The sequence below is a fragment of the Pinus tabuliformis genome, chromosome 3_2 (genome assembly GCF_031772625.1).
Source record: "Pinus tabuliformis cultivar Carrire ecotype Pingquan chromosome 3_2, CPIR1, whole genome shotgun sequence".
NCBI lineage: Eukaryota > Viridiplantae > Streptophyta > Pinopsida > Pinales > Pinaceae > Pinus > Pinus tabuliformis.
The window spans coordinates 159,426,340-159,450,895 of record NC_142302.1 but is presented as its reverse complement, the minus strand read 5'-3'; the positions used below and the strand labels follow the sequence as shown (position 1 = coordinate 159,450,895).

The 24,556-nt window shown below is 39.5% G+C and overlaps 1 pseudogene across 1 annotated transcript in view; it reads left to right on the top strand.

Annotated features, from left to right (window-relative positions):
* Positions 1-24,556, top strand: part of LOC149180291 (ketol-acid reductoisomerase, chloroplastic-like) — a 68,876-nt pseudogene that overhangs the window by 26,721 nt on the left and 17,599 nt on the right. The window contains exon 3 of the transcript XR_016256908.1: positions 7,509-7,574. The product of XR_016256908.1 is annotated as a ketol-acid reductoisomerase, chloroplastic-like (transcript). The remainder of the gene's footprint in view (positions 1-7,508; positions 7,575-24,556) is intronic.

Genomic DNA, 24,556 nt, shown 5'->3' with positions numbered 1-24,556 from the left:
TATATTGAAACCAAGGCAAGTTTGGTAGTCTTTGAGGCTTGATAATAATGTGAGGCAAACTTTAGTCTAATGTGATTATAGCATAGTCGTAATGAGTTAGAGGCAAGACATCAATATACAATGCTTTAATTGGCAAGCGTTACAGGTAGTTCAAGGAGTTGATTAACAACCATGGCTTCTATCATCCATGTGTTGCAAATAATAGGTGATATTTTATCCCATGAAATTGAAGCACATTATAAGTTAAGGTAGAATTCAAGCAAAGGAACATGTCCTTAGTGGTATGCTCTATGGAACTTGTTGACTCCATGCAAGTATTGTAAGCCCATACTTGAATCATTTGAGAGATAAGATACAATAAGATAATTTTATTCAATGTCTAACAAATGACCAAAAGATGTTAACGAGACTGCTAAGAACATTAATGTTGATACAAAGTGGGAGGGCAAAGGTTGCTCTAAGAAAGCAAGATGAAATGATATCTAATCTAAAAGATCTAGGATCTATAAGCAAATAGTGGAATACAAATGTTCTAGCAATGCTGAGAGCCAAAAACATAGGAAGAATGCCTTGCATTGGGAAACATGGAAGGCAATCTCAAGACTCCTTGTTGCCATCGCTTGAGGATGATAAGGACGGACAACTTCTTCCTTGGGTAGAAATCTCATTAATTGATCTCTCTTAACATCCAAAGTTGTAGATAGGAAATTTTTGATAGGAAGATGATGTTTTGCTTTCTAGAGGATGCAATCAATAGTTGATATATGAAGTTAACTTCTTTTTGGTAATTGGAGAAATGTCTTAGAATGGAACAACATTGCAGGAGGAGTCTCTCTAGTAGAGTGTTGAGGGCCTTGTGTCTTGTCATATATTTGGTTGCTATTATGGTGGTGGCACTTCCCTACTTCTTGGTACTCTTATTTGTTGGGATCACCTTAAAGAAAGATGTAATCATCCTGGTAGTATCTTATTAAAGGGGTGGTTGGAGTGAGTAAGAATAGAGTCCAAGGTCCTCCCTCGTGAGCAAGGCCAAACATAGTTGGTTTGGATACTAGAAGAAGGTGGAGAGGAAGTTCTGCAACCCCCTTAAAAAGTGTTACTATGAAAGCCATCACCGAATATCATAGTAGATGGGGTAGGGAATGATGAAGTGCAACTTGATCTTCGCCCCTTGAAGATAGCATATTTATGGTGATGTGATGATTGACCTTGAGTTGAAGCAAGTGATATCCAACTTGAAACTGGTCTCAATAATCCTAAGAGCATCTATTCAATGAGGAAGTGTGTACGGAGTTTGAACAATGCGACTTTCCCTCAACTCCATGAAGTGGCCATATTGGACTCAAATCAATTGGGGAATGATTCATGTATCTGATTTTATCGGTTGCAGATATCCTCTCAAATAATCCTAATAGGAGTTGGCCATGGGGGTAGTGCATCGATATATCAATGGACTATAGTTGAGATGTGGCCTTTGTGAACTAGTAGTGAACTCACTGGAGAGGGTTTGTCGAAGCAATGACTATTTAGAAATAGTGACAAGATAATGATAATGATCAATGTTAACAAAATTGGACTGATTTTGGAAAAATTGGCAAGTTTGATTGGTTCTAGGGTTGTGCTACTTTATTTAAATGTTCTGAATTAGAAAAGGTTGGTTTTGTACTAGAATTCGTCATTAATGTTGAAACTAACTAGTTTTGTCGATAATTGTATGATCAATGATGGGGATTACTTGAACTTAATTTAAAAAAGATCAATAACATAGAGAAATTAAAACATTAAACTTGACACTAGGCTCACCCAATACTTATTAAAGAGGTCCCCACCCTCCATTGTACTCTAACAATTCATTTGAGCAATTTGGATTTTGGAATTTTTGAGCTAAGTTTCTTGGGCCATTTAGAGCCTCTTTGTTGATGTATTTTGGTTTAGATATGGATTGCACTCAATGCTATTTTGGGTATATGCACCCTTGCTATGTACGTGAGAAAATTTGCATGTTTGTGTATAATGATTTGGATTAGCATGAATGAACATGGATATTTTTTGTATTTTATGTTTGGTTGGTCGTGGTTTGATTATGTTTCCAGATTTTGTTTGATTTTGGTTTATGGGGGTGGATTGATTTGGTGAATGGTTCGGTTTTCATAACATATATAACAATCCCTGTCAACAATTGAGTTAGCAAATATTTGGACATGGTACAAGAGTGAAACTTATCAGAAAATGGTCTCATTACTAAAAGGGTGTGTCATGAACTCTACTTGAATGGTAGGTTGGGGAATTGTTTTCTTGCTTTTGATGAATGTTGCAAATATCAGCATCGGGAAAAAAACTGGCAAGGGTCTGGAAAACCAAAAAATCGTAAAAATTGGGAAAATATCGATAAAAAATCGGCATACATCGACAAAATTAAAATACCATAAAAATATCTTTAAAGATCGACAAACATCAGCTAGGCCAAAAAATTCGAGATAAAATTAGGATGTTATCGAGATGTTCACAACACTACTTTTGATGATTTAGTGGAGAATGAGGACCTAAACGCTCTTTGTCAAGGCCTAGTCCCACACTACTAGACTACATCCCAAACCTCGATACCATAAAGAGTTGTGGGCTTTAGAATGTTGTCCATGATGTCTGTCTTTGTTATGTTAGTAATGGTTTTGAAAACACTCTCTCTTTTGTGACCTTCAGTAGTTGATGGTTAACTTGAAAACACTCTCTCTTTCTTTTGTGACCTTTGGTAGTTGATGGTCAACTTGGGTAGAACCAAGGTTATGATCTTCAACAGGTTGAAGAAGATTTAGGACCTTCATCCTTTCTTAAGAGGGGAGGAGATAGGGAACACCAACTAGTACACATACTTTGTTATGCAATTCTTAGGATCTTGCTTTAGTTTGAGACTGTCTCTTCGACGTTGGATCAGTAAAAATTACGGATCCTTAGCCCTCCTCAAGAGGCAATGATTTCAACACCATTTTGAAGACATCTCATCAAAGATGCCCCTCATGGGTTCTCTTATTTGACCCGCTGGTCTCTATGGCTTAGAGATTTGGGGACCTTCTTACTTTAGTTTGGTTGGGCCTCAACTGATAGAGTCAAGACCCTTCTCCTTCGATGCATCATTAGTTGCAAGCACACAATCCCTCAACACATCATCCTAGCAAAGTTTTGGGCTCGACCCTTCTAACTTGAGACAATGTTCAGATTGGTCTCATTTCTGCATTGGATTTGGAGCTTAACTAACTCAATGAAATGGCAAGATCGATATCCATACTTGGCCTATTTCTCTTTGGAGACCATCGCTCTCTCTAGCCCTTGGGTTGAGCTTGAGGTTGGTTGGCAGGGATTTAAGATCTTTTAAAGTTAGTGGACATTCAGATGGACTATCTCCCTTTGTTTAGATATTCCTTGGATGCACCTGGCCACCTGCTCTCACTAGACAAGAGTTGAAAATGATCATTAGGGATGACACTTACACATAGTTTATCTAGATCGCTTGGGTTAACCCTCATGGTGGGTTATGCCCAAAGATAGTTTTCTATGCCCAAAGATAGTTTTCTACACTGAGCACTTCTTGGAGCTTAGAGAACGACTCATAGTTTGACCATAATATACACTCCACCATTGGGTGCATTCTCTTTGCATTCCCTTTAGCTAGTTAAGAGTGGGTTGTCATAAGCTTTGGGTAGAGATGGACCAACAGATTAATCGATTTGTCAGGGTTTGCTAGCTATATGCTAGGAGGTCAAGACGGAGGAGCACTTCATCTTCCATTTGCCCATATATCATGATATCAAGGGGAGGTTCCATTGCCTATTCATGGGACCTAGACCCTCATTAGTTTCTTTAGATTCTTTGAACAACGATGCTTATCCTTATACATATAGGGGACCATCAAGCTCTGAGCCCATATTCTTTAGCTCCCTATTTGACCAAACTCTACATAATAGATCAATTCTTTCTTTACAGTGCTGCCCTTCTATGGGGGCACTAAGAGATACCCTGCTATGAGCATAACTTTAAATTCCAGACCAATGTGGACTCGTGCGGCCTTGCCTTGTCTCATGAGATTTTAGCAACATGATTGGATTAGATCCCTTCCTAGGAGATGGATGAGATCCCCTAGGCCTTAGCAACGAGCTACCTTTTCTAGATAGTAGCGCAGTAGATGGTCCAAACAACCCACCATATTTCCTTTTGGACATCTTACTATTTTGAGCTTCCTTAATTCGACCTTGGACTTTAGGAGAGATGGGTCTACTCCATGACAGACCTACCTCCTTACTTTGGGTTCTCCTTGTCCTTGAATCTTCTTCCCCTATGCATCTCCACTTTGATGTAGGTTTTTGGGTTTGAGATCGAGGGTTGCTCATGCCTTGGCTTAGATCTCATTTTCTATTCTACCAGACTCTGCATTTTGCATCTTGCCTTTTATGGGAGACCTTTTGGCACTGCTGCCAACAGAGTCCCTTGGATCCACTTGCTGGACATAAATAAAATTATCTTGTCCTATCTCTCTACAAGAGTGAGGGACTTGTAGCCCTTGTTGATTGGTAGTTGGAGTGCCTTCCTCAAATCAGATTTAGGTCTTGAGAATTGAACCCCAAGTATGTGTAAGCTGTGGTTATCTTAATCTCCATTCCTTGAAAGAAGTGGTTGTTTCAGAGGACCTCCTTCAATTTGTAGATCATAACCTTGGTTTTACCCAAGTTGCCATTAACAATTGAAGATCACAAAAGCAGGATAAGCTATCGAAATGTGTTTGCAAAGCCTTTGTGGTGGAGGCCAAGTGGACCACTGCATTTGCAAAAGGATAATGGAGATCAATACCCGGTGAAGGAGACAATTTGGCTAGATATGCTCATGAAGGGAAGAGACTAGCTCATCTGTGTTGATGGGAAATAATGTAGGGGTAAGACGATACCCTTGCTGCACCTGAATGCTGTTATTGATAAAATTTGACACTTAATTTGTTATGGGGAGGTAGCCAAGGAGGTCTATTGGAGACATCTGATAGTTGTGATAAAAATCTCCAAGGCCCCAATGCCCCTAAGCCACGGGAATAATATCTCCTTCAAAATCGAGTCAAATGCCTTTTGAATGATAAGAAAACAACATAAGAATTTTGAAGAGTGATGTCTCGCCTGCTCAATGAGGGCTCAAAGGGTGTGAACATGATTCGGGCTTTGGGCTTTGGTTGGAAGCTTGCCTATCCATTGGCTTAAAGATGTGTCCTCTCTAGGCTTTTTGATAATTGTAGATGAGGGCCATTGGCATGGAGCTTATAGAATGTGTGGCTTACCATGATCATCTGGTAATTGTTCAAATGAGCACTGAACTATGATTTGTGAATTGGGTGAATGGTACAGTGGGAGTTGGGACCATGTTAGTAGAAACCCGGAGCAAGCAACATGGTTAAATAAGTTAGTAGTGTCATCAACAGGAGAATGTAAGCCATGTTTGAAGAATTTGACCCATAATCACTCCTTTTTTGTGGCCTTGTTGGTATTCAACTCCTGAATTGCTTGCCTGATATTGAATGTGACATGATTGGGGGGGATACGACTAGAATGAAGGGCTGCTAGGGTACTTTGTAGAGGGCGGATGTAGGTGTAAACATGGATATAGAGAAGAATGCATGAGAGAGGCTGTAAAGTCACTTTGGGATTTAGGTCTAATACAAGACGCCATGATTATATAGATCACAATCATATGCTAGATCTATGCTTGAATAATTTGATAGAGAGGAGCATTTGATATTTTTCCCATTTAGGTAATATTGTAATCAGGTAAGGGATTTTGGAATATGCTGTTAGCCATGTTTGGCAGGAAAAAAAGAGTAGAGTACATGAGAGAAATCATGAAGTCATTGAGTGATTTAGTTCTAAAACAGGGCATTATGCTCATAGAACATATTTATATTCTAGGACCATCTAAGAAGGTAGAGATAATTGTTGAAGTCACCCCTTACAGGTTATGTGTGGTTGGTCCTAGGTATAAATGTTTGTGCAGTAAAGCCATAGTTATCAATAGTTTCTATCCTTTGGCTATTTCTGATGCTATCTTACCGTCTTAAAAACATAGCTACTGGTGAGAATAACTTGGCTCCGTACTTAAACAAACTAGATAAGGTAAGGCAAGACATAATGCTTACATGGATCACAATTGTATTCTGACACTCTTGAAAGCTAGATATATCATATAATTGTGGAAATCAAAATTTGTTGCCAAGTATAGGCCTTAGGTGGTTTGGTCTTGGGTATAGATGTTTTTCTTGTAAAACAACAATATTGAAAGTTTCTATGGACATAATGCTTACATGGATCACAATTGTATTATATGACACTTTTGAAAGCTATATATAATTGTGGAAATCAAAATTTGTCGCCAAGTATAGGCCTTAGGTGGTTTGGTCTTGTGTATAGATGTTTGTTGTGTAAAACAACAATATTAAAAATTTCTATCCATTGGCTACTTTTTGAGGCTGTGATACCATATCAAAACATAATCACCAATGACCATATCAGTGAATGACTGGCAAGTATGTTGAGTATAGCATTTGGCCACACACTTGGATCCTTTTTTAAAAAAACTTGTTTGACTGGTGTTTGGCAATTAATACTCATTGTTCTTGTGAGTATTTAGAGCATTCTCCATCCTTTGCTTTTGTGCATAATCATGCAGCTTGAGTAATTGATGATAAAGTCTTGTACTTTTCTTACACTTTTCCACATTGTTGAGTATGTGTAGTATGAAATTGAATATCAAGTATGTCAAGTTGGAATGGTCAAGTGGTTGATAATATTGTAAGACTATTAAATACAGATTTGTGATTATATGGCCACTAAAGGAACACATGAGACTGTATGGTTATGACTAGCAAACATTAAAAAGGCTGTTGATATTTTAAGTAAATGCTTCTCCATTGCACTCAAACGTAGTTACTAAAATTAGTGTTTTTTTTAAGAACATGATAGCCGAAATGCACATGATAAATATGATGTGTGCTTATAAATTCTTTTTTTGATTAGAATATAAAGATAACGTATCTGCAATAAATGAAGAATATAAATGCTAATAATGGATCACGTTTAGGCAGTAAATAATTTTAGTGGATGAGTTAACGATAAAAACATAACAATTTTCAAGAGGTCACGAGTGAAATTTAAATTGTGCATATGGAAGAAACGAAGAAGATTATGAAAACGAGTAGAAAAGGTGAACTTTGTTGGCTATTGGTCTCTAACTAGCATTCTAGGAATATAAGTTTTCTTTTATAATTGCAAACGTTTCTGTCATATATATTTTCACTATTCTCCAAATAAATATTCTAAAATCTATTAGAATTTTATTCTTTTATGTTTGAACTTTGTATGATGGTAAGGGGTTAAACTTTCAAGCATCTTTATATTCCATATATTCTTTTTCATGCAGGATGATGTATTCAAGTGTATCTTTTTAACTTCTGCATTGCATGACCTATATGTTTTTAATGGCAGGGTCCCGCCCAAGCTCAAAATTTGAGGGATTCTTTGGTAGAAGCAAAATCAGACATTGTAGTGAAGGTAATGTACTTATTTAGACCAGTAATAAAATATATAATTCTAATTCTTAAAGGTTTTGATGTGAGTCTCAATCAATTTATGTTTTTTTGTATTGTAACAAGGGAATAGCGTATCATAACTCTATTTTTTTATTGTCTTCATGTCATCTCTTCTAAATAGAATGCCTGCATCAAACTGCTTGTTGTTCTAGGCTCATCAACTTCATGAGATTAGCTTGGGTGAATGATTGTAAAATTCCCACTTGGAAATGCCCCAAAATGACCACTAAATTTTCTGAGATTTTAATGAACCTTTTCAGTGAGAAATATTGTCAAACATGTTGTGAGCATACTGCTGTAGGTGTATTTGAAAAATTCTTATTCCCAAACAGTCGTACACAATAATAACTGTTTTCCAAATGAGGGTTCCAAACTACAGTGAATAACAGCAAACAACTCAGGAGAGATTAACACCACATGACAGCATATAAAAATCACTTTTCCTTTATTAAATATCAGCCCAGATTCATACAACACAGGTCCAACAATATTCAGACTTTCATTAAATACATGACAGAATTACAACTTCGAAAAATAACAGTGGAACCTGGTATAAATGGCTCAGCTAGGCATTCTTCAGAATAAGCTGAATCTCTGAGCATTATCAGTAGTGAATGCTCCAAGAGAGTGATCCCATCAGCGTTATATCTTTATGTGAAGAAGCAGTTGTACAATGTCTCCATGAAACTCAACACTCCTGGAAAATGTGTAACCTGTGGACTGATAAATATGCACAGGAATGGGTGTCTTGGTCTCTGCGTCTAACTGAGCCAAGAAAGAACTTTAAACTCAGTCCCTTATGAAATACGTTCAGCCAGCAACGTACAGGAAAAAGTGCGCTCCCCAAACAGTAAAAACTCGGCCCTTTAATAGTCTGAAGTTGGTCAAGAGAAAGGATAGTGACTCGGCCCTTTAGGTAGAAGGAAACTCGTACTCTTTTGAATGGAACTTTGACCTCAAATAAACTGAGTGTGCAGTCCATTTGGCTGAAGGAACTCAGTCTTATAACCCTTAACTTCAACCCATTGAAGTATGGCAGAGCATGGCAAATGCTAGACCAAGGGCAACATATGAACACTTGCCCACTGTCACCTTAGCTAAGGCTCCCTACTATTTACATACTTTCACTGATGCGAGGAGACCCAATATATTATGGAGTCACCGATGAAGGATAAGCCAATGAATGGATATGGAGTGACCCAAATAATTCTCTTTCTAGAAGAGCTTGAAATATGGAGCGAGCTTGCTTTCTAAGCAAGGCACAATGACTTCTAGGAGAGAGATGAGAGGATTTGAGGGTGGTCACCTTAAACCAAACCCAAGATGGAGACCATTTGCAATCCTGTATAAGATCCAATGCGCCCCCTAGTGCAACAAGTCATTAGAGAAATCGAGTAAATGAGCTTACCAATCATGGACCACAGGTGGGGACTTCATAATGGCCTGCCCTTCCATAGTGGGCTTCAGGATGTGTCAGTGTCTCCTAAATTCCAAATGGGGTTAACCAAGTATCTTATTAGGTAGTTTCTACTTCTAAAGGGGATAATATGTTTAAGGTACATTCTTCAAAAGGTGGTGGCATGTGACAGATAGGTGAATGAAGTAGGGTGATGAAAAGGGGCAACCTTGGGTCACATGCTGGGGTACAAAAGTAGCTAATAAGAGGGAATCCCACACTTGGGTTTATAATTTATAGGAGGGAGAAATCATGGTACATGAGGTGACCCGATCTTGATTTTTCCACCCTTCTTTATATGCTTTTTTATGATTTTCTTTGATTAACTCCTCGGGGCTCAAGGGGTAATAGCATGATGTATAAGATATAACAGTGAATATCCCCTTTAAAGGTAGGGCGGTTCATTGCCCACTAGAGTTTGGGACAATCATGGGTTCCTATATGATTAAGGAGGTTCATAGAACCTCCAGGAACCAGGGTGGTGGCCATGATAATGGGGTAGAACTCATGTATTAGCTTCTGCCCACGTGCTAAATGTGTTTGTCCCGACCATCTTTTGCATTTTGTGGTACATTTTCTTGTTGAATGTGGCCAAATATGCGTTTATCTTTCTTTTAGCTGCAACAACCTTCGGGCTTCATTAAAGGCCATGACCCAAGGTGTGGGCAAGGGGAAGGGACGAGCTAACCTTATGTGGACCCAGTAGAGAAATGTGGACCCATGCGGGAGAAATGATGAATAGGGTAATAATGAGTGGAAAGGGGATAATATGAGCAGATAAGGGAGCGGGACCATGCAACCAAAGTCGGGGTTGCCCATGAAATACCATCCCTAAAGCTAAATGGTCAGTAAAAGAGATCCCATGGGACTAGAATGCAAGGTTAATATCCAAAGGGGTCTAGGGGACAAGGGTACAGACCTAATCCATTCTTTCCACTGAATGCTCCCAATAATCCATGCCCAGAAGTGTCCATGATAAGTAAACTACAATACTCAATTACCAAATGACAAGGACCTTTTAGGTTCGAGAGGCCCACATTCGAACATATGATCATGTCAGATGGGCGAGGGACTACATGGTTGGCTCAGGTGGCAGAGAAATGGTACAATGAGTTAGCTGGTGGCTGCAAAGGGTTGCTAACTGAGGACCATCTTGGACAAAAATTTTTTCTCTTAGGGATATCACCTAGAAAATGGTGGGTAACATTTGGCTCCAACTGGGATGTGATCTCTCGTAAAAGTGGGCAAACCTACTCGAATGGGAGGTCACGAGAACTCCAGCAATCTCTTGGTCACCGTAGACCTGTCACTTGCACATCTAATATATGGAAGAAAACGGGGCAACATGCTTCCGATACATGTTAGGCCATAAAATAAAAAGAAAAGAAAATATGCAAATATGCAGCTATCTACCATGAGAAAAATCATATGACGCTAGTTCTAATGCAAAAATGAGCATGCAATGCATCCTACCCTAACATGCATATGACAAAGCCATTATTAAGTGTAATCTTAAAGGTAGTGCAACCTAAAGTCAATATAAATATGCTGCCTATATGATTACTCATATAGCAAATCCCAAAGCGAATGCAAAACCCAAACACATGGAAGGTGCTGTGGGTGGGAGGTGGGAAAATATGATTCCCTCACATGGATGATTATGTGAGAAGAGGTAAGAAAAGAATGTAATCTAGTCCATGAGATCTTATGTTGCAACCAAAATATAAAGATGTCAACAACAGAATCTAGATGATCCAAGGGGCTAATGGGATCATCTTTCTTAGGGTTTTCAAAACATGATTCATCGGGAGTAATATCCTTGAAAATGTGAGGTTGGTCTCAATTTCACTTTTCATAAATTCATCCTTTCCAACACGTGTCCTCAAAGTCATTAGTTTCATCATGTAGAGCCAAAGAGGACTCGTCTTCTTGCTTATTACCTAGATTCTTAATGTCTTGGTGATGCTCGATGAAGTCTTTCTCTTGGATGCTTAATGCAGGATGTACTTGAAAATGTCTAAGAAAGCCATCAATGAGCTCTTGAATAGATGAGATGCTCTTAGGTTCATTATCATGCAACCATGAGTTATGGCCACCAAGATATCCCATGAACAATAACATAAGGACATCTTGGTGGACAACCTTCTCTCTTGAAGCATGCACATTAAATATTTCTGTGGTCAACTGCGGAGAGTGGATCACCATCAAACACAGGCACCCCATGTACCATCCTTCTCGCGACATGATTAGGATGCCCGGGGATGCTAACAATGTCCAAAGCAGGAAATTTATCAAAGAAAGACAACCTATTTTAGGTATGGATGAAAAATATGTAGGAGTCGTTAGGGTGAATTAAAGATGTCTAGAAAAATGCTTGCTTCACCCTGCAAGCATTGACCTTAAAGTTCAATGAAGAATTAGGGCTTTGTTCTTCCAATGGAGTCGCCAATAATGATATGTCAACATGTCGTATAGGGAACAAAACACACGTTCTATGTCCTCGGCAACAACGCCAAGATGTTATGGCTCAAACTAGCAAGGGACCTAAAGGGGATCCATAAAGGGCAAATGCTAGACCAGGGGCAACAAATGGATACGTAGCCCACTGTCACCTTAGCTAAGGCTCCCTACTATTTACGAACTTTCATTGATGAGAGGAGACTTGATATATTATGGAGTCACCGATGAAGGATAAGTCAATGAATGGATATGGAGTGACCCAAATAATTCCCTTTCCAGAAGAGCTTGAAAGATGGAGCTTGCTTGCTTTCTAAGCAAGGTACAATGACTTCTAGGAGAGGAATGAGAGGATTTGAGGCTTCAGGTTTAGGGGATATAATTTGTGAAAGAGTTTCCTAATCCCTAAAATCCTTATTGAAATTGGTAACCCTGATGGTTCTTGAAGAATTGTCTTTTTAAAGGAACGAGACCACACATGACTGAGTGGACTCTGCCTAGGGTAGGAGGAAAGAGTATGGCAACCAATGATGTTCTTACCTTAGACAAGATGGGGGAAAGGATCAAATAAAGAATTTTCACTTAAAGGTGTTGAATTGATGCAATAAAGTGCTAGCGTTGGGGATGTTAGGACAAAGTTTAATCTCATAGCTAGGGCTTGTCTTTTCTCACAGCTCCACTGTCGGAATGGCCTCAAATTTGGAGGAGGTCTTGCAGAAACACCAATGCAGGAGGGGCTTGGAGATCAAACTTTTTGGAGGGATAGTTCATCAGGAAAATGATGTCGTAGGTGACCAAATTTGGCTAGACCTAGGAAAAGGTGAAAGAAGTTGGTTTAAGGTGACCACCTTTTGGTAGATCAGTGCGTTAGCCTTGGGAGAATGGAGTCTATGATGAATAAGGTTGACGACCTTTGGTTCTTGGTCAAGGAGGCCTCAATACTGCTTCGCTAGCCTTCTAGGTCAAAGAGAGGCAATCTTGCAACTTTTATACTTCGATGTGCAAAAGGTGTGGCTTATCAGGATAAATTCATTGATTTCTAGTAGCATCGGATGTGCTCTAAGTTTCAAATTTTGTAGGGAGGCTTAGGCACATGTATTCCAAAGAACCCATAAAGCGTTTTGGAAAATTCCACCCAGAATTTTTTTTATTAAAATAATTAATTATTTTTAATGGGACCCTAAGTCTAAACTTAAGAAAATAAAATAATTAATGGGTATTAATTGAACTGTGGGTGTAACTTCTAGAAGAAGACGAGGATCAAGTAGAAATGATCTTAAGCCATTGATTAGCTTCTAATCTGGGTTGTTGAATGTGAACGAGAAGATTATTTAAGGAGGCTAGAGGGTCATTTGGAAGAGACATAGAGAGTTGATCAGTGAGATCGAATTGTTGAAGCTATAAGCAATGCAGTGATTTGTAGTGATCACGTAGAGAGGGGCGGACTGAGTTTTGGCTGGAGGATCTTCTCCGGAGCCAAGAATACTCAACAGGGAGGCAGAGAGACACACAAAGGAGGCAACACAGAGGGCAGAGAGGGTGACACAAAGACAGGAAGGGCAATCAGTCCCCACACAGAGCAATGTAGAGGCCTCCAACGCAGAAGTCTGAGTTTGCTGAGGAGGCTAACGTTTCTAAGCCGGGAGGGCTGGAAAAGGCTTATGAGAGCAAATCGATTCTCAGTTGAACTGACACAAGGCTTTGGAGGCTGACGCAAGGCCCACACAGGGGCAACGCAAAAGTAGCCGGGGAACTCGTTGGTTCAACTGCTGGATTAACTGAGACTTGTAGTGTAGAGTGAGGTATTCTCACCAGTCTCTTCTGCTAAGTGATTTTCTCTGTAACTGGATTGCTGAGGAGGCATCTAGTAGTTGTATTCAGAAATACTTCAGCTTAATAATAAAAACCCTTAGATCTGCTGCGCTGATTTTCCTACATTGGGTTTTGTCCGGGGACATTTGTCCAAAAACAACTGTCATTTGTGTATATCTTTCTCTATTGTTCGGTTTCTTGTTTTGGCATATTAATTAAATGGTGTAGGCTGCAATGTATGTATTTCGATGTTTGCTGTAGGAAACTGCAAATAACTTGTTCATGTAAATCTAACAAGTAGAAGAAATATCATCAGTGTTGCAGTAGGAATTCCTGGGTTTAAGGAATTTTCACATGGTATTAGAGGAGTGCAGGTGAAGCAAGAAGAACAGTGCCAGAGAACCCAACGCTGAGCAGAGAAGGAGATCGAAATAGTTGCAGGAGGCAACAGTTCGAATCCCCATAGGGTTTTGCGCAGTCCAAGCTGGAGGGCTGAATTTTGAGGCAATCTCTCTCTGACTGAGTTGACAGATAGAAGGGCTTCCACATTGAAACCTTGCTGTGGCAGAGGGAGCAATGTTGAGCCTCATTGTAAGGAAGAGCAGGTGGGACGCAGTTTTTCTGCAGGTCGTTTTGCTGGGCAGAAAGACATGAGAAGAGAGAAGAGAAGCATAGTGAGGGAATTTTTCCTTATTTGACTTCCCGCCAAGAAGTCCGTGTTCTTATTGGCTAAGCAACAACAGTGAGAAGCAAAGGGGAGCAGTTCGACAATTTTCATGGCAGTGATGGCAACTAGTGGTTTGAGGGATCTAGATAGATTGGACGAAGCATCCAACTATGTCATCTGGAAGGCAAGCATGTCATTCCTTCTAGATGAGCATTCCCTCAAGACATATGTCGAAAATGTGGTGGCTGAGCCTGGAGATCCAGATCCGCTGAAGAATTACAAGTAAGAAATGACGAAGGCAAAGAGAATGATCCTCGACAGAGTGAAGGATAATGTAGTCTGTCACATAGCTAGCAGAGGGATTGCTAAGGAGATGTGTGATGCGTTGTCTACGGTATATCAAGGGTCTTTTGAGCAGCGGAAGATGTACTTAGAGCAGAAATTGAGATCTGCACCGATGCAGAAGGGGGAGCACATAGATCTGTTCCCCACAAAGCTTCAGGAGACTCGGGATGAGTTAGCAACTGTGGGGTCTACACCTCAAGTTTTCAAGATGGTGAGACTTGCCCTAAACTTAGTCTCAGAAGAGTGGCAAGTCTTTGTCCAGAGCATCCTGGGCAGGGCAGCTTTGCCCGACTGGGATAATATGTGGGCAGTTCTCAAGCAGGAAGAGTTGAGGAGACATCTAGTCAAGTGCAAGTTTGACGGAAGCAACAACAGGGGGTCGAAGCCCAAGGAGGAGGATGAGAATGCAACCCTTGCATCGAAGGGGCAACAAGAGCAGCAGAGGCGGAAGGAGGACGTCTTGAAGATAAAATGCTTTAGGTGTGGTGAGATGGGTCACTAAGCAAGTCACATGATCATTTTTGCTAGCTAGTGTTCAAGTAACCCTCCTAGTAGTGGGGTCGCAGTGGTTTTTGCATGCACTTTGCATCTGTTTATATCTACGAGAGCTATGGACTTTGGGCATGATCATTGTTAGTCACGTGATTAATGTTAGTCACATGATCATTTTGGCTAGCTAGGGTTCCAAGTAACCACTTTTAGTAGTGGGGTTGCAGTGGTTTTTGCATGCACTTTGCTATTAATTTGTGTAGGGTCGGTTTTTTTCCCCATGTAGATGTATGACATATCATCCATTATTGCACTAGCGACATTTGTATGTTTGTCTGGGCCTTTGCCTGAATAGCATTTGTCTTCTATTTTGAAGTTCAACAAGCGTTATGAAACTATGTTCTTCTCGAAAATGCAACCCTTGCATCGAAGGGGCAATAGGAGCAACGGAGGCGAAAGAAGGACGTCTCGAAGATAAAATGCTTTATGTGTGGTGAGATGGGTCACTATGCAAGTCACATTATCATTTTGGCTAGCCAGGGTTCAAGTAACCCTCCTAGTAGTGGGGTTGTAGTGGTTTTTGCATGCACTTTGCACCTGTTTATATCTACGAGAGCTATGGACTCTGTGCATGATCATTGTTAGTCACATGATTAATGTTAGTCACATGATCATTTTGGCTAGCTAGGGCTCCAAGTAACCACTCTTAGTAATGGGGTTGCAGTGGTTTTTGCATGCACTTTGCTATTAATTTGAGTAGGGTTGATTTTTTCCCCATGTAAATGTATGACATATCATCCATTATTGCACTAGCGGCATTGGTATGTTTGTCTGGGCCTTTCCCTGAATAACATTTGTCTTCTATTTTGAAGTTCAATAAGCGTTATGAAACTATGTTCTTCTCCTTGAAAATATATCCTATATTTCATTACTAAAAATAAAGTGACATTCAGAAGAATGCATCATTGGGCCAAGCTGTAATTATATTTAATACTCCTCCCTCTATAATAAGCAACGAGTGCCATCATGTCTGCCTTGGCCCTAAATCTCAAGAGAGTCAACATTATCTTAAACAGAGTTGCTGAGGTGGTCTGCGCATAACTATTTGTTTCTATGCTTGGATCAACAATACTCATACGACTACTTTCGTCATCAAGGTGTCAAGCAACCCTCCTAGTAGTAGGATTTCAGGGGTTTTTGCATGCAATTTGCATTTGTTTTATGTTGAGGAGAGCTGCAGACTAATTTTCCATAACTCATAAGTTCATCAAAATTTATGTTGCATGAGTAAGGTCAATTTCCTTTATCCAATGGGAATGTATGACATAGCATCTATTGTTGCATTGGTGTCATTTGTATGTTTCTCTTGCCTTTTCCTGAATAGCATTTGTCTTCTATTTTGAGCGTTGGCAAGCATTATGAAAATACATTGTTTTCCTTGAAAATGCATCTTATATTTCAGTGCTAAAAAATAAAGAGACAACAAGAAGAATGCATTAATTGGTCCAAGATATATTTATATAGAATGCTTCTCCCTCAATAGGCTATAAGTGTTAATGTGGCTGCTTGGGCTCCAAATTTTAAGAGAGTCAACATTATTCTAACAATGTCATCTCTGCTTTATCTTTTGTTGCACTAGTGTCATTTGTATGTTTCTCTTGCCTTTTCTTGAATAGCATTTGTCTTCTATTTTGAGGGTTGGCAAGCATTATGAAAATACATTGTTTTCCTTGAAAATGCATCTTATATTTCAGTGCTAAAAAATAAAGAGACGACAAGAAGAATGCATTAATTGGTCCAAGATATATTTATATATAATGCTCCTCCATCAATAGGCAATAAGTGTTAATGTCGCTGCTTGGGCTCCAAATTTTAAGAGAGTCAACATTATTCTAACAATGTCATCTCTGCGGAAATTGGGACTTATAACTTTGATTTAAAAGCTGAGATCGTACCCAAATGAAAGGTGAAAGTGTCTTAACTAAAGGTTGCATGCATTTTCCTTTTCTATAAAAAACAAAGATGCTTTCGAATCTTTGTTGTTCTATATACCTCTGACAAACTATTTGATCATACATAAATTCTCTAAGATGACTCCTTTCCAATGAAGGGGGTCACGAAGAATGGGCGTACAAGGTTAACCCACTCCTACAATACTCTAGCATCATTTGAGCTATTTTTATGAATATAGAATACACAATGAATATATTTGTAGTTGCTATATACACAACTTGGAAATTGTCTTTTGAAAGATTGAAAGTAAATGCAAGATTTGAGATTCGTGGAACTCAAATATAGAAAATTGAAAATGCAGTCCAATGACTAACTAATAAAATATGATGTGAATATGATGCAACCTATTCACTAATGTGAGACCACTCAATAGGTAGTTAGTGCCAACGGAGAATGGTGTATACAAGGGTAACTCATTTCTAGAATACTTAAAATATGGAAACAATATTTGTACAATTATTTTGTTTTGTTTTCGTATGGTGAATATATTTGAAGTTGCTATGTATATGCTAATGATTATATCTGAAAGTAGATGCAAGATTTGAGATTCATGGAACTCAAATATGGAAATTTGAAAATCTAGTCTAGTACTTAATTGGTAAAATCAGATATGCATTGGTGCCTAAGTTGCATGATATGGGGAAATGAGTATGAGCTTCTGAAACATAAACGTGTTGGAAATGTGACCCCTCAAAAATTTGGAAACACTGAAAAGTGAAATAATAATAATAATAATAATGTGCGATTTTATAAATAGCATATTATGTTGGAACTTTGCAAGAAAACATTATGTTACATGTATAAATGATTAAGAGCCTTTAAATCACAAGTAATGTTCTACCATCACTTATATTGGGATTGTCATAATTAGTATGATCCTCTACCTCTTGGCTTAGCCTTTGCCTCTACCTTGATCCTCTAAGGACATCAGTCAACACCATCCAATCTTGATGAAATAGCCTAATCCAAGCCTTGAAATATGGTAGAAAAAGCTCAACATGCGTAATCAATGATTTTGGCTTGAGTGAAGGGTATGTTTTTGCTAAGGCTATGTATGACATAGGAGTTCAACAATTAGAGCCACCAACTTCGGGCTACATAAAGGGCTTGGTGATCCGATTAAATACTAATCCCAGACCCTCATACTTATAAAATCCAATGAGAATGAAGCAATCGATCTTGAAATCTTGAAAACTGTTAAAGTTTGTTAAATTGTGAATGAGATAAGAAATTCTACTTTCTCAATATGAGCTTGGATGAGGTTGGAATCACTCTCAAATATCCTATAAAACAATTAAATGCGCTGAGAGGCGCTCTCCAACCTAGTATGGAAGAGATGTTGTTATGTTATTTAAACATTTTGACTCAGTCAAATTACATTAAAAACTAAAAATAAAATGTTAAAATTTGGGTACCAGAGGAGAAGTGGTTCCCTAAGGCTTTGATCTTTTGGCCTAGGAAAAAGTATCCAAATTTATTTGTACTTTTCTCCTAAAGTGACTTTATAAGTGGTAAAGTCAATTTAATTTAAAAGTGATTTTATAAGTGGTAAAGATACATTCTAATTTAAAAGTGACTTTATAAGTGGTAAAGTTACATTCTAATTTAAAAGTGACTTTATTAAAGTCAATGAAGAATTAGAAAGTGAAAAGTGACTATGGAAATAAATGGCTAAGTGGATTTTTATTTAAGTGGGTGAGCTAAAAAATAGAAAGTGAGAATTCAATGTACATTTATTTTCATCCCTATATCTAAATGAATCTCAACCATTAGATTTTAGGGTAACTCAAAAGGTGATTTAGAGAGTAAAAGGCGAAGAGAAGAGAAAAAGATCAATTCATTATTTCATTGAGCATTTGAGAGAAAGAGAAGGGCTCGCAAGGAGAAAATTTCTGAGCAGTGAGGAAGTGAAGGAGAGCAACAAAAAAACATTTCAACAAATCTGGGTAGCAACATTAATTGGCACTCATCCCAAGACAAAATCGTACAACAGAAGAAATACACAAAAATCAAGGAAGAGGGATAGCATCAAGGGCACAAATTTTGAGGTAGATTTGGGCACGATTTTCGAGGCAAACATACTGCTAAAATCTATATGGTTTGTACAAGTTTTGGGCATGTTTTTCGAGAATCAGGCCATAGAGCATTTAATGTTGTTTTATTGTTGGAAAACTTCTGCTTTGGCTGTTTGCTGATTGGCATGATTTTTGAGGTGGAGTTCAAGCACAAAAATCGAGATAAGTTGTAATTTGTGGTTGTTGGAATTTTTATTGTGTATTTCAGTTTCTCTGTAAAAGCATTTTTTAGAAATAAAGAAGAGCCTCTCAAACTTGTTTTCCCTAGCATTTAGGGCGGTTTTCTAAGGTTACATTGACCAAAAATCACTGTGTTATTTTCTTTGTGTGGCTGCCATAATTTTGCTGTGTTTTATTTCTGCGATTTCAGCGGCTGTGAAGTCTCTAAATTTGTGTTTTAAAAAAATATTGTCATTTCTAGATTTTAGAATTTTTTTATCATGCTTTGATTTAAAACTAAATGCATGGAGTGATAAGGAAAACTCTTAACCAGAGTGGGGGTTGAAATTCTTCATGGTATCAAAGCTTGGTTGGCTGAAAAGTGCAGTTTGGGATAGCAAAGTGAAAATCACAGCACGTTGATTTTTACACAGAAAACATAAACCTTTACCATAGATTTGAAAATTTCAGTTTGGTAGGATAGTGAAACATGTCTTTGGGTTTGAGAGTGGAAGGCAGGTTGGATGGGCAGAACAACTACAGAGCATGGAAGGAGAGAATCGAGAGCATCTTTGAGGAAGTAGAAGTCTGGGGCATTATGGTAAATACCGCACAGAACCCAGTGGTAGTACCTACTGACCTTGTACAGTTGACAGAGTTTAACAAAAAGAATGCTAAGGCAAAAAGATTGATTCTAGAAGGAATCAAAGATCATATCATTCCTCATGTGAGAGGAAAGACTTATGCACATGAGATGTGGACAACTTTGACCAGTCTTTACCAGAGCTCAAATGAAAACAGAAAAATCGTCCTAAAGGAAAAACTGAAGGCCATTAAAATGGCTAAGACTGATAGTGCTACAACATACCTCACAAAGATCACTTCAGTGAGAGATGAGTTGGCAGTGGTAGGTGAGATCATTGCACCCACTGAGTTGGTGAGGATTGATTTGAATGGTCTTCCCAAGACTTGAGAGAATTTTGTGGATGGCATTGTTCCACGAGAAAACCTTCTCGATTGGGAGAGGTTGTGGGATGATTGCATTCAGAATGAGATCAGAAAGAACCATTGTGGGGTAGCCAAACAAGTGGAGGATGATGACAATGTGGCATTGCTAGCAAGAGGCAAGAAGGGTAGAGAAAAGAAGCAAGCTTCCAACAGTGGAGGCAAAGGCAAAGGTAAAGGCAAACAACAGAACAAGGAGAGTGACTATTCCAAAGTCAAATGTTGGAATTGTCAAAAGTTGGGACACTATGTTGTTGTGTGTCTGGAGAAGAAGAACAAGAAAGGGAGAGACAAACCCATGGCAACTTCTACAGAGATAGAGAGCTTCTCAAAGAGCTTTGATCGGGAGTTTGGGTTCATAGCTTGTGAAGCCACTAGTGCAAGATCACCTGCCATACAGGTTCAGAGGGAGTGTGCATTCCCCGCTACTAGTAGAGCATCTTCTACCATTTGGTATGTTGATAGTGGCGCTTCTCAACAGGAGTCAGAGAGTACTTCTCAGAGCTTTCAGAGGATGATACTGAAATGGAGGTAGTATTTGGTGATCACAACATTGTTAGAGCAGTCAGTGTGGCGACATTGACATTTGATAAGGGACCCAAATCGCCGTTGAAAGTGTCAGATGTTCTATATGTGTTTGGATTGAATAACAACCTGATATCTGTCTCAGCACTTGAGGACAGAGGGCATGATGTGTTATTCAACAGAGGGCAGGTGCTTAGATATCCTAGGGGAACTCCAACTTCTTCAGCTAGAGTGATGAGTGTGTGCCATGCCAAGGTGTACAAGTTCTCATTCCAACCCCTGATGGCATTAAGTAGCAACACCCGAGATAGGACCGACAATAGATCTAGCAGTTCAAAGTTGTGTGAGATTTGGCACCGCAGGATGGGGCACATGTATCATGGGGCCTTGAGTACATTGCGGGAGATCACCACTGGTGTGCCAGATTTTAGTTCTGATCACCTTGATGTATGCAGAGGATGTGCTATGGGGAAGTTTTCCAGATCCCCTTTCCTAGCAGTGACAAAAGAGAGACTGGGATCCTTGACTTGATTCATACCTATATGAGTGATCGGATGTCTCATGTATTCTTGAGTGGCTATGAGTACTATGTTTTATTCATTGATGACCACTCCAGGAAGACCTAGATTTATTTCTTGAAGGTCAAGAGTTCAAAGTTCTTGGGGAGACCCAGATAGGTAGGAAGATCAAGGTCCTCAGGTCAGACAATGGAGGGGAGTATACCCTTTGTGAGTTAATTTTTGTGATGAGGCAGGCATTAGGAGGGAGTTCACAGTTCCTTACAACCCCTAGCGGAATGGGGTTGCGGAGAGGAAAAACAAATCCATTGTAGGGGCTGCCAAAACCATACTTCATGATCAGGGGTTACGTTTATTTTTGTGGGTAGAGGCTTGCAACACTCTTGTGTACTTGTAGAATAGAAGTCCACATCGTGCCTTGGGGATTGTGACTCTGGAGGAGGCTTTTTCTGGGAAGAAGCCTGATGTTAGGCACTTTCATATCTTTGGGTGCCTTACATATTCCTATGTCCCCAAGGAGAACAAGACCAAGCTAGAGCCCACTGCAGATAAGGGCATCTTTGTGGGTTATAGCAAGACCTCGAAAACTTATCGGATTTATATTCTTGTGTAGAGGAAAGTGGTTGGTAGGCAGGTTGTGAAGTTCGAGGAGGAGAGAGCTTTCAGGAGGTCACGAGAGTTAGAGTATCTAGAGTCACCAGATCCTGAGGAGCAACCTAGTCAGTCACAAGGATCCAATGGTTAGGGATTAGGAGGTACATCGATTACAGTGTCAGATCCATCAGTGAGCAGTGGCTCTCAGAGTCAGGTGGGTGGTTCTTCGGGCAACATGAATGACAGTCTACAGAGCAGTTCACAGTCCACTAATGGACAGTTCGCATGGTACTTCAACATCTACAGGCACAAATTTAGGCATGAGGTCAGTTGTCAGGCCTTTAGGGTTCTGATGATGATGAGGATTTTTTCACTCTGGTGGGAGAAGTATGCTCAGGGAAGAGGAGGCCCAAGTGGCTTCAAGATACCTTGCGCGAGGCCACATCAGTTGCTGGGCCAAAGAGACAAGTTAGAGAGAGTAAACCACCTGAGCGATTCTGTAGTTACGTGGCATTGGTAACAAGCATTGTTGACTTCGAGCCTTCTAGTTATGAGGAGGCAACCAACTAGCATGTTTGGAGAGAGGCCATGATGGAGGAGTATTCTTCTATTATGAAGAACGATGTTTGGGAGGTTGTGCCGAGGCTTGAAGGTAAATCAGTTGTTACTTCTAGATGGCTCTACAAGATAAAGCATGCTATAGATGGTAGCATCGAGAAGTTCAAGGCTCGATTTGTGGCGAGAGGGTTCTCACAGGTAGAGGGAGTTGACTATGAGGAGACCTTCGATCTCGTAGCTCGGTATACATCTAGTCGCTCCATTATATCAATTACAGCAGAGATGGGTTGGAAGATCCACCGGATGGATGTGAAGACCACATTTCTCAATGGCTTCATTCGGGGGGGAGGTACTTTATATTGAGCAACCGCAGGGCTTTTAGGTGCATGGGAAGGAGTCCCATGTGTGCAGATTGAAAAAGGCACTCTATGGCCTGAAGCAAGCTCCTAGAGTTTGGTACTCGACGATTGATACATACTTGCAGCAGTTGGGTTTCACAAAGAGTGAGGCTGATGCACAGAGACTTGTTGAGGGTTGCAAGAGAGATCTTGCTTTAGAGTTTGAGATGAAGGATATCGACTTCATGCATTATTTTTTGGGATTGGAGGTGTGGCAGGAGGGGCATTTCTTCTTGGGACAAGGGAAGTACATTGTGGATATTCTTAGCAGATTTCACATGGAGGACTGCAAACCCATGTCTACACCTATGATCACTAACTGGAAGAAGCTTCACGCTTCTGATTCCGAGTTGGTGGATTCTACTCTATACAGATAACTGATTGGTAAATTGATGTATTTGGTCAACACTCAACCAAATATATGTTTTGTAGTTAACACTATGAGTCAGTTCATGTGTGAGCCCAGGCAGGAGAGTGCACTGGGTGGCTGCGAAACACATTCTTAGTTACTTGCAAGGGATTGTGGATTTTGGTTTGGATTATAGATAGGGTAATGGAGTATGACTAGCAGGGTACACGGATTTAGATTGGGTAGGTTGTGCTTCAGATAGGAAGAGTACTTTTGGGTGCTGCTTTGGGTTGGGTTCGGCGGTTTTGTCGTGGATCAGCCGGAAAGAACAATTAGTTGCATTGAGCTCAGTTGAGGCAGAGTATATGGCTTCTAGTTTGGCTAGTTGTGAGGCCATATGGCTTCTCAAGATGTTGTTTGGTCCATTTGCTCAGGGATTGAGACCTTCAATAATTTACTGTGATAATCAGAGTTGCATAAAACCCACAGAGAATCCAGTTTTTCATCACAGGTGAAAGCATATTGAGATCAAGTATCACTTCATTAGAGACTATGTCCAAAAGGTAGCTGTCAAGCTTGAGTACATTGCCTCAAATGAATAGGTAGTAGACATTTTCACCAAAGCCTTACCATGGGGCAAGCATGTCTACTTCAGAGACAAGATGGGAGTGGTGAGGAACACTTTCCTTGGTAAGAGGGGGTGTTAAAATTTGGGTACCAGAGGACAAGTGGTTCCCTAAGGATTTGATCTTTGGCCTAGGGAAAAGTGTCCAAATTTATTTGTACTTTTCTCCTAAAGTGACCTTATAACTGGTATAGTCAATTTAATTTAAAAGTGACTTTACGAGTGGTAAAGTTACAATCTAATTTAAAAGTGACTTTATAAGTGGTAAAGTTACATTTTAATTTAAAAGTGATTTTATTAAAGTCAATGAAGAATTAGAAAGTAAAAAGGGACTATGGAAATAAAATGCTAGGTGGGTCTTTATTTAAGTGGGTGAGTTAAAAAATAGAAAGTGAAAATTAAATGCACATTTATTCTCATCCCTAGATTTAAATGAATCTCAGCCATTAGATCTTAGGGTAACCCAAAAGGTCATTTAGAGAGTAAAAGGAGAAGAGAAGAGAAAAAAATCAATTCATTTTTCATGAGCATTTGAGAGAGAGAAGAGAGAGCAAGGAGAAATTTTTTGAGCAGTTAGGAAGTGAAGGAGAGCAACGAGAAGACATTTCAACAAATCTGGGCAGCAACATTTATTGGAACGCATCCCAAGGCAAAATTGTACAACAGGAGAAAGGCACAGAAATCCAGGAAGAGGGACAACAGCGATGACATGAATTTTGAGGCAGATTTGGGCACGATTTTCAAGGCAACCATACTGTTCAAATTTGTACAGTCTGTACAACAAGTTTTGGGCATGTTTTTTGAGGCAGGCCGTACAACATTTAACGCTATTTTATTGCTGGAAAATTTCTGATTTGGCTGTTCGCTGATTGGCATGATTTTCAAGATGGAGTTCAAGC